This window comes from Mirounga angustirostris, unplaced genomic scaffold (genome assembly GCF_029215605.1).
Source record: "Mirounga angustirostris isolate CCGP_5_RB_7025 unplaced genomic scaffold, mMirAng1.0.hap1 SCAF_6, whole genome shotgun sequence".
In the NCBI taxonomy this organism is placed as follows: Eukaryota; Metazoa; Chordata; class Mammalia; order Carnivora; family Phocidae; genus Mirounga; species Mirounga angustirostris.
Window position 1 is genome coordinate 74,153,424 of NW_026991714.1, and position 15,301 is coordinate 74,168,724.

Below are 15,301 nucleotides of genomic sequence, written 5' to 3' on the forward strand. Positions count from 1 at the left end.
GACATCACAGCCAGGTTTTAGGAAAACAGATCCGAAAAGCGGAGGACTGATGGGCCCATGTCTGAAATGGAGGATTTCGGAAGCATATTCACATTCCTAAGAAGTATCTCCACTTCGTTTATGTTTACCCACTGCCTCTCAGCTGGTAATCCCAGCGACTTTATGGTGGCCAGTGTCTTATATGAGTGGTGTGCAGGAGCAAGACCATGCTCCGAGGGCTAGATATGCCCCATGCACATCTGACACATGCGAGGGGCCAAAATAAGCTTCTCCTGATGAGACAAGTGAACACCAGAGGCTTAAAATATCTTCTTATTAAAGGCCCTACTATTTTTAGAAAGGGCAGGAAGGCATAACAGTGAAGATGACCCTCCCTCTCACTCATGTCAGGTCAGGGAGTAATTCAGCTGTCTCCAAAATAAAGTATTTGCATAGCTCTGTGTAACCCATGACTTTCAGCCAGGTGGTACCTGATGCCGTCTATGCTATAGATAGACATGATGAATGCACTTGAGCAGATGATCCTAACGCTGCTCGTTTAGGTCAGTTTCTGGATAGAGTCACCCATAGGCATGCTTGGTGTTAAGCCGTGTCACATTTTAGCTATTCCTTTATAATCAAACACAAATTTAGACTCTCCACTTGGAAGAAATGTGAAATGGCTTTCTAGGTGAGGTTTTAACATTCTCCAAGTTACAACCACAGTTGCAGTTTTTAACAATTCTTGACAGACTCATGAGAGGGTACAAACAACCTAAGTTTTCATTATTGGCTCCCTCTAATAAACCTCCATAAACGAGGCTGCTGGCCAATCCTGATGGCATTTGCAGACTTCTCTCATTAACTACACAATCAAAAGATCAGCACAGCCATTCTGGACATGGTTTACTAGAATGGAACATAAGCAGCAAATGTACATTTCTAGCATTCCAACTGGTCCATTACTTTTGGAAAACTAAAACACCATCCCATTTAAAGGGCCAGTGGCAGAGTTCACCTCAACAGGTGCCTTACAAGGACATCTGTTGGGATCAGACCCTGTCACGGTTTGTATGTGGTCAAGCATTTCCTGGCAGGTTAGATAATCAAATTCTTAATGAGACTGTTTTTGAATAATATCCTATGCACTTGCTGGATTTAGAAATCTCAGACACGAAGAGGGTAAACTCTTTCAGACTATTTTGATACCATTTTATATATTTCATAAAGTGTGGTGTTCTTACAGTTCCTGAAGATACTCCCGATTTCTTACCCTGGGGCTCTGTCAAGCTAGGCTGGTGATACATCTACACAAGTGATCTTCAGCCCTGTGTGCGCACCAGAACTACCCAAGCATCTCCCAGAAACCACGTAATGTGGGTCCCACCACAGAATGAGTGAAGCAGAAATCTTTGGAAGCAGTACCCAAATATCTGTATTTTTTAAAAGCTCTCTCGGTGATTCTGATGTACAACAAGCATTGAGAACTATAGCTCCAACCTCTCTGAGAGCCTTGGGAATTCTAGAAACCATGGGAGCATTTTGGGGAGGATTAAAATTGTCCTGGGAAATCAGTAGCTGCCCATTGAGTCTGGGGGTGATGCATTCATGCCAAGAGTGCTGGGGGCTCTTACAAACTTGGTCTGGGCTCCTGCCCTCTGATCCTAGACCCACTGAAATGACCAGTAATGGCTACAGAGCTTGAAACAAACAAACAAACAAACAAAAAGGAACATTGCCAAAAGGGAAAAAAAAAAAAAAAAACCCACAGATACAGAATGCAGAAATCATAATGTAGCTGTTTTGCGTTTGCATTTCTACAGCAAAATCCGCCTGACTTTGCTTATAGTTACTCTCTGATTAACTACTGATGGTACTTTAATGGGATGAATGTATTAAATCTCATGTTAAATAGTAGACATTTTCTCTGTAGCCATTAAAATCCACCTAAACATATCGTGCTCCATCCACTGAAAGCACAATTACCATTAAAGAAAATATATCATATTTTAATGAAAAGAGGTTGGTAACACTGTAATCATACTTTGCTAACCTTGGTAATTACTTTGCTAATATGGCTTGGTGACTTTTTAAAATACTACCCAGTGGGGTGATTTTAATCTAGTGGCTGGTGAGATACATTTTGAGGGGCCTTCATATAATGTGCTCTTTTTTTTTTTTTTTAAAGATTTTATTTATTTATTTGAGAGAGAGAGAATGAGAGAGAGCACATGAGAGGGGGGAGGGTCAGAGGGAGAAGCAGACTCCCTGCCGAGCAGGGAGCCCCATGCGGGACTCGATCCCGGGACTCCAGGATCATGACCTGAGCCGAAGGCAGTCGCTTAACCAACTCAGCCACCCAGGCGCCCCATATAATGTGCTCTTGATGTTCTATTCTATTGTTTGTGCCGGGGCCTGATTCTCAGAGAAGTAAAAAAATGTAGGAATGCTACCACAGTGAGCTTTATTTTTTCTTTCCCACCCAGGACATGTTAGTTGCTTAATATTTTGCATGCATTTATTTCTCATTTAGATTACTCTTTATGGACAAGAGTTATATCACAGAGACCCTGTACACTTTTCCTTTTTGAATTAATAACTTCTTTTTTTAATGTGGCAATCACCCCGGGAAGGGACCTCTGTAAAAAAGTTAAACTGTGGATGATTTAGCCTCTTCAGGTATCTACACTTGTTCATAACTTGGACATACATTTTCATTCTTCCTTTTTACTCAGGGATGATTTGAAGATAATGTGAATCCATCAATTATGTTCTACTTATTTTAGAGTTGGTAAAAGTTTGAGCGGGAAAGGAAACTAAATAAATTGGGTAGGTAAATGGATGCTGTTCTATTAAATAAATTTCTTTTGCCTGAAGGAGGTCAGTGTGGAACCCAAGTTTCTAATGGAGTACCCTAATGGGGCCCAAGGAATTAGGCCCAGCTTCATTCAATTCTAAAATTCATCCATGAAAACAGCATTTATGAAAGGGGCAATTGCCAAGTACTAGGGGAAATTCATATCAGTAAGAAATAAAGTTCTCAATGTTTGGTTGCTTAAAATCTCAAAAGGCATAGAAAGTATATTTTCTAATGGTCCTCAGCTTAGTTTGAGATACTGATTTCTTCAAAGAATACTGTTATTATTATTTTAGTATTATTAATTAGTAATTATTCTCAAAATGTAAAATAATTTAATTTTAAATTTTAAATAATTATTATTATTTTAGTATGGGGTGAAAGCTAGGGATCCTCTTCTCAGGAAAGTGCAAATATCGACAAGCCTTTTACGCATATGACCCTAAAACAGGTCAACAACACAAAAATGAATATACAACAAGAAATTAACTGTGTTGGGTGAAGGAGACCGAGATAATCTATCATTTCTCAAACAGCCTTGACCATAACATTCAGCTGGGGCTCTGGGTGATTAGAATCCACAGACAACTGCTCATCTGTATAGGGTACTCTTTAAACAGTGAAATACTAAACTTTTTTTTTTTTTTTTTTTTAAGAACTGATTAAAAGGAGTGAAGCTGTCTAGATGTTTCCTTCTTTTCACTTCTGCCTATACACCAAGGAAGTTCCAAAGTGATGAAAACGTAAAGCTGCGTATAAAGATGAGAAGAGCAAGGCATATATGCATAGCCTAGAAACAGAACGGTCCTGGAATAATCTCAGCTTCTCTCTATATATACAACTGCATATCTTTACAGTACTATATTCACTGTTTTTAGGAAATAGGTAATAACCATTTTTGTTTTTCCATCTCTTCCAATATTACCAGCTTCCACAAAGGCATGGAGTAAGAATCAGGTGTCCTTCATTATTCACAACCGGTTTTCCATTGTTGCCGTATGTCCATGAATCAATGGTATCATCATCCCACAACCACAGAATTGGGCTCTATTCCTTATGAATGACCATTATTATTAAGAAGTAAACATCTCACGCTCTCTACTGGAAACCACATATGATGATTCTCCCCAGTACAAAAATGTGTTGACTTTAAAATTTTATCTTTATCTTGATATTAGAACAGTAGTCATAGCTCAGCATTATTTTACAAAGCAGATTGTATCATGTGCATTTTTAAAGTAAGTACCAAGGGTCCAAAGGACCATCATAATAGTTCTAGATAGGTTACAAAAGCCAATAATTAAGAGTCAATGGAACCAAAGGCCACTGTGGTCTTATCTGCTTTAGCCCCACTCATCTATAATCCACATAGCTTCAGAAGCCTACTCTAAGAGTCTCCAAGGAAAATCATATAAAGTCTTAGCACCTCCTAATCCACCTGCAAATTACCATGGCTTTGCCTGAGCTCATCTGTTATTGGGTATATTTTTGTTTCTTGTTTAGTTTTATCAGTTCTTGAGAAATCTATAAAAATGAAATGCTTCAGTAAACACATGGACTCTCAGCTATGACTAAGTTTCTTATTCCATAACTTCAATAAGTAAGATGAGATTCAATCAGACAATGTCTACTCTGGACTTAAAAATAACAAAAGAGCATCCTAGCATACAAACAAAAGGTAATGACTTGCGGTCCTAGCTCTGCCAATGACTTGGTACTTCCAAGTCCTGATTTCTTCAACATTTAGGACTTTCTAGGAGTATCAACAAATTTACACTTAATAAAGATGAATTTTTTAATTTGTCAGAATCCTTACTTAAATGCCTAAAAATATATTTTTTAAAAATTTTATGTGATCGAAGAGCATTGAAATCTGTAAATATATACAGAAATAGTTTAAAAGGGGATAAGAACTTTCAGAAAGTGAGCCTTAAAGCACAAAAGATGCATACCTGGTCTATGATATAACTAAGATATCATGGTGCCTGTCCAGTGAATAAACACTTAATTTGGTATACAGAACTTTACGCAGTAATAGTTCCTGATTTCATAAAGCTTGGCTCATTCAGTAATTTGTAGGTCTGTAGAAATTCAGCCAGAAAACTAACTTTATAGAGAGAAAGTAGAATTGGAAACTGGACCAATAATATTTGCACATTTAACATAAATGTGGTTTGGGCTTAAACTGCAGAGCTACTTCAACTCTGTGTATGTAAAAACAGTTCATAGGTACATGTCCTTATTCCCCTGATTCTCAAATGTCTGGAGTTAGATGAGCTCAGCCACCCAAATAAAAATGAGTAGTCTTAACTCTATAACCAAACAATCAATCATGTCTTATTAATTTAATTCTTTATTAAAGTTTCATTGATAACTAAACTCTAAAAGTGGTAGTTTTAAGTTATTAGTTTTTAAAATCAGTACTTTTTAATGGAAACAACTTGACCAAAAATCTGTCATAGAATTTTGAGACCCATTAAAACAAAAGTTTAATGAGAAAAAAAAAAAAAAAGTGGAATCTTCTGACTTCACTGGAAAACAGTGAGCCATTTTATAGCTTAAGGTTTGAACAGGGAGTTATTTCCTGTTGAAAGAATCATGTTTTTCAAATAAACATTTTATAAAAGTCCCTGTTAGCATAAGAAACCCTATTCTTAAAATTCTAAACAAAAAGGGATGATTTCTTATTTGGTCATAAGACACATAGGGATAGTTGTTCATATGGTCACTTTTCTTTCAGCAGTAGTGGTAAAAACTTACAGAAATAAAAAGTTTAAAAGTAATTTAATAAATATAAAGTATTTCATTTTATCAATTTTCTCCAGAAAGTGTAATCTCGTCTTCAGGGAATCTGAGATAACATTACTTTGCTCTATTTCAAAAATTGTGGTTTTCAGGAACATAGACTTTTTTGTGTGTGTGTGTGTGTGAGTACTCTAGTCATGAAGTAGTTCTACTTCTTTTTCAAATACATTCCCTTGAGGAGATATGGCCAATAGGAATACACAGGAAAATTGCATTTCTCATATCTGCTGCATAATAAGAATGATAGTAATGCAAATATTCTGCATTTAGAAAGCGCCTTTCTTCCTAGGACTTTAAATTTCTCTCATTTAATTTATCCTCCCTGACTTCTGTGAAGATGGGATAACAAATACTTTTACTTCTCTTTTGCAGTGGGGTGGACCAGTCATTGATAAGTGGTTGGTTTCAGTAATTAAATAGCAGAAGTAGGGCTAGAACATTTGCTCAAGTTTCGAATCACAGCATAGTTACATTTGCTCCAAAAAACTTAATTTACTTTTAAGCAAGAGAGTAGAGAATCACACAACCTCAGAGACAGTTTGATCTCGAAGTCTGGAGATACCAACACGGTTCAAAATCTGGACCAACACCACTGGAAGCTCACCTAACCCAACCTCTGCATTTTTTAAAGATAAAAAATGAAGTCCAGAGATGGTAAGTGACTTAGACAAGGTCCCAGAGACTTAGGGACACAGGCCAGGCATTTTGACCCATGATGTTTTTACTATCTGGTTCTATCCTTGCAGTTTTTATAACAGTCTGATATTTGAAAAACAAAGGCAAACATCAAACTTAAAGTGTATTTAAGTAATATGGTACAATTTATTACAACTGAGACTAATTTTAAGGTTAAGGTTAAACTTTCCCTTATTTCTTTCAGTATTATAACCCATATATTGAACACAACCTATAAAGAAAAGTCTTTGGGTAGAAAAGAGATTTTTTTATTTCAGGGGAAAACTTGGGCTGTCTTTACCCGTCTTTTCTTTAGCGAGGTAGGCTATGGTGAACAGAGTCCTCAGGGAAATCGAATGAGAATTTTGCCACAATTGGTATTTCTCTGAAGTGGCAGGAGGCAAGGAGGTGAGGGTGAGGGGTACTTCCCCGAGGCCTGAGTTATTGGAAGAGCAAAGGCAGAAGGAATGGTCATTTCCACCTACCTTATTTGCCCTGTACCTCACCTCCCCGGCCTTGAGAAGTTTAATCTTCACCTTAAAATTAGTCTCAACTCTAATCTTAAAGGAATCAGAACACTGAACTGGCAGCAGGAGGATGAGGGCTCAAATAAACACTAGGGGTCAGTTTTTATTTCTGGACTCAGAACCATTGTGGTGTACTCCCATCCATCCGTTTCCCCTTTATCCCGGAAGGATTCTTTTTTTTTTTTTTTAAGATTTTATTTATTTAACAGAGAGAGACACAGCGAGAGAGGGAACACAAGCAGGGGAGTGGGAGAGGGAGAAGCAGGCTTCCCGCTGAACAGGGAGCCCGATGCGGGGCTCTATCCCAGGACCCTGGGATCATGACCTGAGCCGGAGGCAGACGCTTAGCGACTGAGCCACCCAGGCGCCCTATCCCAGAAGGATTCTGCAGGAACTTAGGGACAGGGGACGCGTGGTCATGATCACAGTGGGCCAAAGAATGAAAAGACAGTAAAACGCAGTGTGTGACAAGAAGAACACGAGAAGACAAATACCACCCTCCCGAGCCTCTAGGGGTATAATAAAGGAAGTGGCCAGGGACTGGCCCAGCACAGACCTGAGCAAGACACTCTGTTTTCTGTAAAATGAAGGGTTTGCACTAGACAGGTCTACAAAACTCACTTGCAGCTTGAGGGTTCTGGGATGTCAGGTGTCCTGAGATCCATATTTCCCCTTTCCTCCTTTGGGGTCCTCTTTGCCAGCCCTTCGTCTAATCCCTGTCTCCTGGAGCTCCTATTTCAGGAAATCCTACCAGAGGCCTTCGTGTACGGGAGTCCTGCTCTCAGCTCCGGGTATCCGAAGGAGGCAAGCAGGAGAGCCCCCTTCCATGGCCAAAGCGCTTGTGTGGGCTGCTGGTATTGCTAAACCACTTCTCTTACAAAGCAGACCCAGGATTTGGCCCCACTTAGGCGCCATATATTGCAGGACTGAAACCGGAGGACCCAGCTCCAAAGAGCACCAGCGAGCTGCGGGAGTCATCTGCCTGCGTCAACCAATCAGGGCAAGGCTCTTCCAGCCAATCAGGATGAGGCAGGTTTTTTTCCTTCTTCTTCTTCTTCTTTCCCTCATTAGCATCCTGGACACCTGAGTGGGCACCCCAGGGGGAAATTTGCCTAAGCAGAGTCTCCTCTCTGTTGGGGGAGGCCAGGTCAGCTCTCCTCCCTCGGCGCTGTGCCTCCCTTCAACTTGATCTGTGACCCCAACAAAGCCTCTCCTGTGCCTCATTTCTATGGTGTGGGGCCCAAGAACCCAACCCTGCTAACAACAGGTAAGTTTTAAAGAACTACTAGTGTTAACTTGTACGTGTATGTGACAGACACCTACTGCAAGGTCTACGCTATCACAGGGGGCTGTGTCCCAGGTGCTAAATAATTATTCTCTAGTGATCTTTGAGAATACCACCCATACTTGAAAGGGGAAAACCTATAAATCTTTTCCTTAGTAGAGAAAATATGAAGTAGAAAAAAAGAAAATGAAGCAAAAATTTTGCTATGTCAGGTTGTTTAGTAATAGTAATGGTGCATTTATCAAATGAACTAAATCTCAGGAAATAGCATATGTTTGTCATCAAGTAACTGCCATCTGGATGCAAAATCTGGCATTGTTCTATGCTGCAGCTGATATAACTGAATGAGAAAGCAATCTACAGGCTTTGGGGCTTGCTCTTCCTTGCTTCCTTCCTTCCTTCCTTCCTTCCTTCCTTCCTTCCTTTCCTTCCTTCCTTTCCTTCCTTCCTTTCTTCCTTCCTTTTCCTGATGTCCATATTTTTAGTCAGATTTCCTTAGTTTTTACCAAATGTCCTTCTTCTGTTCCAGCCTTCTTTCCAGGCTGCCATACTACATTTATTTTTATTTTTATTTTATTTTTTTTAAAGATTTTATTTATTTATTTGACAGAGACAGAGATAGCAAGAGCAGGAACACAAGCAGCGGGAGGGGGAGAGGGAGAAGCAGGCTTCCCCCCGAGGAGGGAGCCCGATGTGGGACTCGATCCCAGGACCCTGGGATCATGACCTGAGCCGAAGGCAGACGCTTAACGACTGAGCCACCCAGGCGCCCCCATATTACATTTAGTTGTCCTGTCTCTTGAGAGTCCCTTTGGCTGACATAGCTGCTCAGACTTCCCCTGTTTTTGATGACCTTGATGGTATTGAGGAATACTGGTCAGTGTTTTACAGAATGCCCCTCAGTTGGGGTTTATCTGACATTTTCTTATGGTTTTTGCTGGGGTTATGAGTTTTTTTGGGAGGAAGACTACATAAGTAAAGCACTATTTTCATCACATGATAACAAGGATACATACTATTATTGATAGGACTTATCACTGATGATGCAAACCTTGATCATCTGGCTGAGATAGGAATTCTGTAGTTTCTAACACAGTACTTCATTCTAGGGACCAATCAATGCAAAATGAGCTGTATGAAAATGTAATCCTCTTCATAATTTTTACCTTAGAAATGTGTCCCCCTCAGGATGGGTTAAGTTCATAAAGCCCACACTACTCAGCATTCTGCACAATAATCCAAAAGGGTCACAATAAAATACATTGCTTAGGATTTGCAGGCTGATGGCTACAATATTAAAAACTGGTGTCTTCCCACACATTTTTATAGCGCTGAGGGAAGAACCCAATACCCTCAAATTACTGCTTCTTTTCTTATCTACAAGTATACCAAATTATTACCAGAATTGTTTCCTCGAGTACACGTCTCACTTGTCATGGACGTTTAGAACTAATCTGTAATCACATTTCACATCAGTTGGACCACTGATTTAGACAAATACTGTTATAACACTTAAACTGAACTTTGCTTCTGGGTTAGCACATCTTGGTAATTTCTCTGTGCCTGTAACAATGGTTTTCAAAGAGAACTACACATTAAAAGACTGCATTGTTGAGCAATCCGTTAGAATGTTAAGTGAATTCTTCTAATATTCGGTTTCGAGTACTTTTTTCTGTGTACATATAATGCAAATGATGCATTTATTTTACTACTTTATAAACCTCCTGGCTCTACCTTGTATATAGCCTCTTGGATAGACTAGGTCATTTCCTCCCTTTTTAAGTAATCAGTAAATAATAGAGAGTAAAATGAAGAAAATGAAGAGGGGCATTCAGGCCTATTATGATTATTCTTTGTATTATTTAACAGCTAGAGAATGTTTTTTCCATGTGTGGCTTCCTTTTCCTCACCGATTTTCCCCAGATAGAGTTGACCTTTTGGCTAGATTCTATTCTCAATTCTCCTTTTGTGACTTCCTTTTTTCCTCATCCAAGTTAATAACTTTCTCTCAGAAGTTAATAACTACCAGATTTGCATGGCCTCGATGAATTGATCTGGATTTGCAAGAGCCTGTGAGGAAAGAAGAAGCTGTATGTGTGATCAGAGCATCGCCTTGACTTGTTGCTGCTTGTCATCAGTGGGGCAGTGTGGACGCTGGATGTCCACTTGAGAACACACGGTATCTGATTGGGTTCTCAGTCTGATTTACGCTCCTCTGGCCTCGCGGACATAACATAACTGCAGAGAGAGAGGACAGAAAACCTTTCTTCTGGCTCTTCAGAATAGAAAATTGCTGGGCTGTGGAGGGGAGGAGCCTCAGACACTAGCTGAGCCATCAGGGGACCCCACCGGTGGGGCAGCAGAGACGGGGCGGTGGAGGGGAGGGCTCTCTTTCTGGGTGGGAAGCTGAAGGAGTTACATGCTTTCTTCATTTCTACAGTGCTGGCATTATTTGGCCAGGCGTAGGAAAAACCAAACAAGACCCCAATGCAAATACATAAAATATGAAGGAAACAAATGAAAGCTAAGGAAATGAGATTATTTTCAGGGGTGATTACTCTATTTTTACAGAACTACAAAGGATATTTCAATGGTAATAGAATTATACTATGGTACTATTTGCACAAAGATATCACTTAAGAAACAGAATAGGAAATAGCTTATAGATCGTCTTTTAAAAAGCAGATACATTGACATTCTGGTGCCAAAACGCCCACTGCTATATCGGTAACTGTTTCAGAAACGATTCCCACAGGCCTTTGCTGCTGAAGTCTGGAGAACCAAAGCACCACACAGACCACAAGACGACCCTGATTGCAACTGAAGTATTCAGTTTCACAGAGCTAACTTTTTTTTTAATGTCTAAATTGTATTCCAGCCAATGCATGAAGCTGAGAAAAGGCTAAACATCTATGTTTCTTGCAAGATACACGATTTGAAATAGTTTCATAATCATGATTGTTAATTTCTAGAGTGTCACTTGCTAGTTGGACAGCAACTATGTAAAAAGAAAAAAATGAATGGAAATAAGAATTACCGGTTTCAGGTTTCAGGCTGATCACATCACAGTTTCAGGTCTTATCATGTCTGTCTAGAATACATTTATATATAGCAAGTAGGATTCTTACTGTCTATTCTCAGTTTAGAGTATTGCTAGACAATCTGTTTAGAGAAGACCTTCCTTAGGTGACGTAATACATGAGATTTATTACCTAACACCACAGTGGGTGAAGAATCTGCTGAAAGCAAACAATTCTTCAACCATGAGTTGAAGTTTTAGGGAAAGTAAGCTGAACGGGTAATTCTCAACATCCAGGATCTCTTAGGAAGATACTGATAAGGATGACTGGCTCTTTAATAGTGTTGCCCCAATTATCCAGCGCCATCTAGGGATGGGGGTGTTCCATGAGGAAGGGCATTGTCCAGATTATTGAAATTTATCTCTTCTGATCATCACATGGATCTCTCACCCCATTTAAAAAAAAAAAAAACAAACAAAAAACCTAGGGAATCAATATTTTTAGAATGAATTATCTTCTTCCAAATGATTTAAAGCATAATTTATTGAACATAGTACAGTGTTCAGAGGGTGGCCCCGGGCCATCAGTCCCAGTAATCAATCATGTGCTGCTACGTCTACTTGGGAGGATCCCCAACAACACTCCTACCATGTGATACTTGTGATTAGTTGCTCAGTTTTTAAGTATTATCTCTTGCTAGAGTCAGGGAGTCTGTCTTGCCTCCCATTTCTGACCCAGATACTCTTATCATCTGTCCACTAAAAGCCAGATAGCCGAATTCACTACAATTGTGCCTATAACCATGTAATCAGTGATTACTTAAGGAGGCAATAATACAAAATGATTAAAATACAGTCTCTGGAGACAGTGTGCTTTGGACAAATCCTAGCTCTAGTATGGACTGACCACATGAGTTTGAACAAGCTTCAGGATCTCTCTGTGCCTCAGCTTTCACTGACTGTTTCATGGGCATGCTAACCAAACCAACTCCATTGGGTTATGGTGAATAATAAATGAAATAAATGCATGTGAAACAGAACTGTAAGCTAGCAATAATAATATGATCGCTACTTTTCGTGGAGTTTGTACGGTGCGCCTGATACTTTTCATTCTTAATGACTGCCTGATTTTCCTGACTACGAATGTTTGCTTCTTTAAGTTGCTGTTTTTCCCTTCGGCTGGGATCTAGGTAGTAGAGTTGTGCGTCCAACAAACTAGAGATAAATGGGATGTTACTATGGAGAGAATACATTAATTTAGAAACACATGAATATGCAAATATGCCACAGAGTTGATGTTTTGTTCTTTTCCATATTCTCAATTTCTTCATTGGAAATATTCTAATTGGTGGTTTATGGTGCTCCTACCAGACCCTGGCTAACTCTTTGTATTGCTGCTATATAATGCAATGTATGTTATGTTTTCACCTTTGAATTTCTAAACTATCTCAGATAGAATCAGGTGCTATCAAATGATGGGAAGCATGTGATTTCTACAGTCCATTCTAAAACTCCTATTAAAAGGAGGATATGTGAGGGTCTCCATTTGAAGTTTAAATTTAATAAACTTTTCACAGTTCTACCAGGTGTTACTCAGAGAATATGGAATTTATGAGCTGCCCCTTGGACGAAGGAAAAGCACGACATTCTCAATGTGGCTTCAGCACTAGGTCCTTCCGTTCAAGTCTTCCCTGAGCTTGCGGTAGACAGAAAATACCTCACCACGCTCTTAGCGCCAGTCAGGTAACAGATACAGAGTCAGACAATGACCATTGTAATCCAGAGCCTGGGAAACGCCTGATAGAGTCTCGAGAGGCATGCACAGAAAGTCTGAGAGTGTCCTCCCTGAGGACAAATTGGTGCCCAAATCAGAATTGCCCAGAAGCTGCTCAGTGACCCAATCCTGCAAACAGATCCCTCTCCCATTTTCCGGGGGCTTACTCCCTATGAGTCACTCCCTCAAAGCCACCTTGAGGGCAGTTCACTGAGAAACAGGACAAAGACCTGGCCGGGTTCCAGAGGCACAAACGATCTCGCTGGTTCCTTCAGTAACGTGAGGGCGTCACCGCAGACGCCCCGTTCCAGACCAGGGACTTCTAAGTGTGCCTTCAGCAGGGGCAGCTCGATTTCAAATCTTCCACTTTCTTGCCTTTGGCAAACATTATGAATACTCCTTTGATAAAGACCTGACAAGATTTATAATGTCTTTATCCCACTGAGTAATGTTTATGAGAGGCACATTCCCCAAGGTGAGTGGTGAAGATAAAATAAAAAAGAAGAGACAGAGAATTCTGTCTTTATTGTTTTCCTGACAAATAACATCAAAAGAAAAAATACTACCCAGAAGATGTATGTTCTCTTTTTGGGCTCCAGTGAAGCGTATTTGCAACATTTCATCATGTTGCATGAATCTATTAGCTATGCTGTTAATATACAGTACAGTTAACATCACATGGGGACGTTTTAGTTCAGTGGAAAAAAGACTCGTCGGAGGGCTAATGTTTTTGAGATGACATTGACACGATACGGCTTTGGAATCAGTCAGTTGCCCTGTCTTCTAGCAAACGTGATCGACAGTCAGTTTCTGCCCATGCTGGTGCTCTGCTAAAATTGAGCCCCTCCTTATGCACCTGGCGCTGTGACAGGCCCTGTCAGATGGGCTCCGGTGGTAAAGAGAACACTCACTCAGGTGCCCTGCCCAGCAGGAGACACGGAGAACAGCCTAAGAACCTTGGTGGAGGAACTAGAAGACGGGTCTCTCTTTCCCAGGCTCAATGAGACGATTTCTCTGAATAGCGTTTGCCTGGCTGGGACAAATAGAGAAAAGCAGGTCTTTCCCATCAAAAGATATCCCCTGGGGACGCCTGGGTGGCTCAGTCGGTTAAGCAGCTGCCTTCGGCCCAGGTCATGATCCCAGGGTCCTGGGATCGAGTCCCATATCAGGCTCCTTGCTCAGCAGGGAACCTGCTTCTCCCTCTCTCTCCGTCTGCTTGTGCTCTCTCTGTCAAATAAATAAAATCTTTAAAAAAAAAAAAAAAAAAAAAAGATATCCCCTGACTGCTTAAGTACAAGCGTGCCCTTTTCTTTAGCTCAGGTCCCCTCCTTCCAGACCCATTTCTTCAGGGATCCGCAGTGCAGTGGCTTAAATTGCTGGTTTGGCTGCTACCTCTTCATGTCCCATCTTTCACTTTCCATCGAAAATCCAAATCAGAATCCAAACAAAGGTTACATTTGGATTTTAACCCAAGGTAATGGAAACGGGGCTACCAGGCAATGGACAGCCACAGCTGCTCAGTTACATTACAAAAGAAAGGTTTTCTTTTTATTCAGAAAAATGTCCCCGGGACTGTGACTTCAGCCTCACCAACCCGCACTTGAACTTGAGAGAATTCCAAATCGTGAGAAATGATAAACACCTGTTTTAGATTTTCTAACAGAAAGTGAACACTTGAGTTTTGTAGCTGAAACAGACATTAAAGCTGTGCATCCCTAACTTCGTCCGGAAGGGGAGGGAGATCCGAAAGTAGAAACATACCGTTAAGAAGTAACACGGAGATTGGCATTGTTTCCAATGCTTGCAGAATAATGTCTCACTCATCACCCGCAGAACAACAACACTAATAATGTAACGGGGCACGTGTGCAGTGCTCCTTCCCCAAGAAGTGAAAGGGGGACACTTCTGTGTCACCTTGTCCACCGTCATTCCAGCACTGCAGGTGTTGTGAGATCTACAGAAGATATTTCTATTATTTATGTCTTTAGATACTGCTAAAAATACCGAGTCCTTTCTTGTGAGAAAACTGCCTTCCGTTTGTACCATCTATAAACCATTTCCAAACTGAATATATTGTATTCTTCATAACACAATAGCGCATTACAAACTGCGTTACCTCTAGGGGAAAAACAGGATCTTAAATGTCATTGTGACTACTAAATGTTGGTTAGATACACAGTATTTCCTTACCATGATTACTTGTGAGATAGATAGATATTGAACAACTTCTGCATACTTTCAAAAGAATTCCAAATAAGCCTCAAGTTCAACCAGTGATTACACCTGCCTCATTGATCCGAATCATAAAAGTGTTCAATTCCCCCCCATTGATTGTGACCTCTACTTATATGATGTATACAGATATCTAATAGTCCTGAAA

The 15,301-nt window shown here is 40.3% G+C and overlaps 1 protein-coding gene across 5 annotated transcripts in view; it reads right to left on the reverse strand.

Moving 5' to 3' along the window:
* The window catches only part of PRKG1 (protein kinase cGMP-dependent 1), a 1,261,682-nt gene that overhangs the window by 54,539 nt on the left and 1,191,842 nt on the right, over positions 1–15,301 (reverse strand). The gene's annotated exons all lie outside the window — the stretch shown is intronic.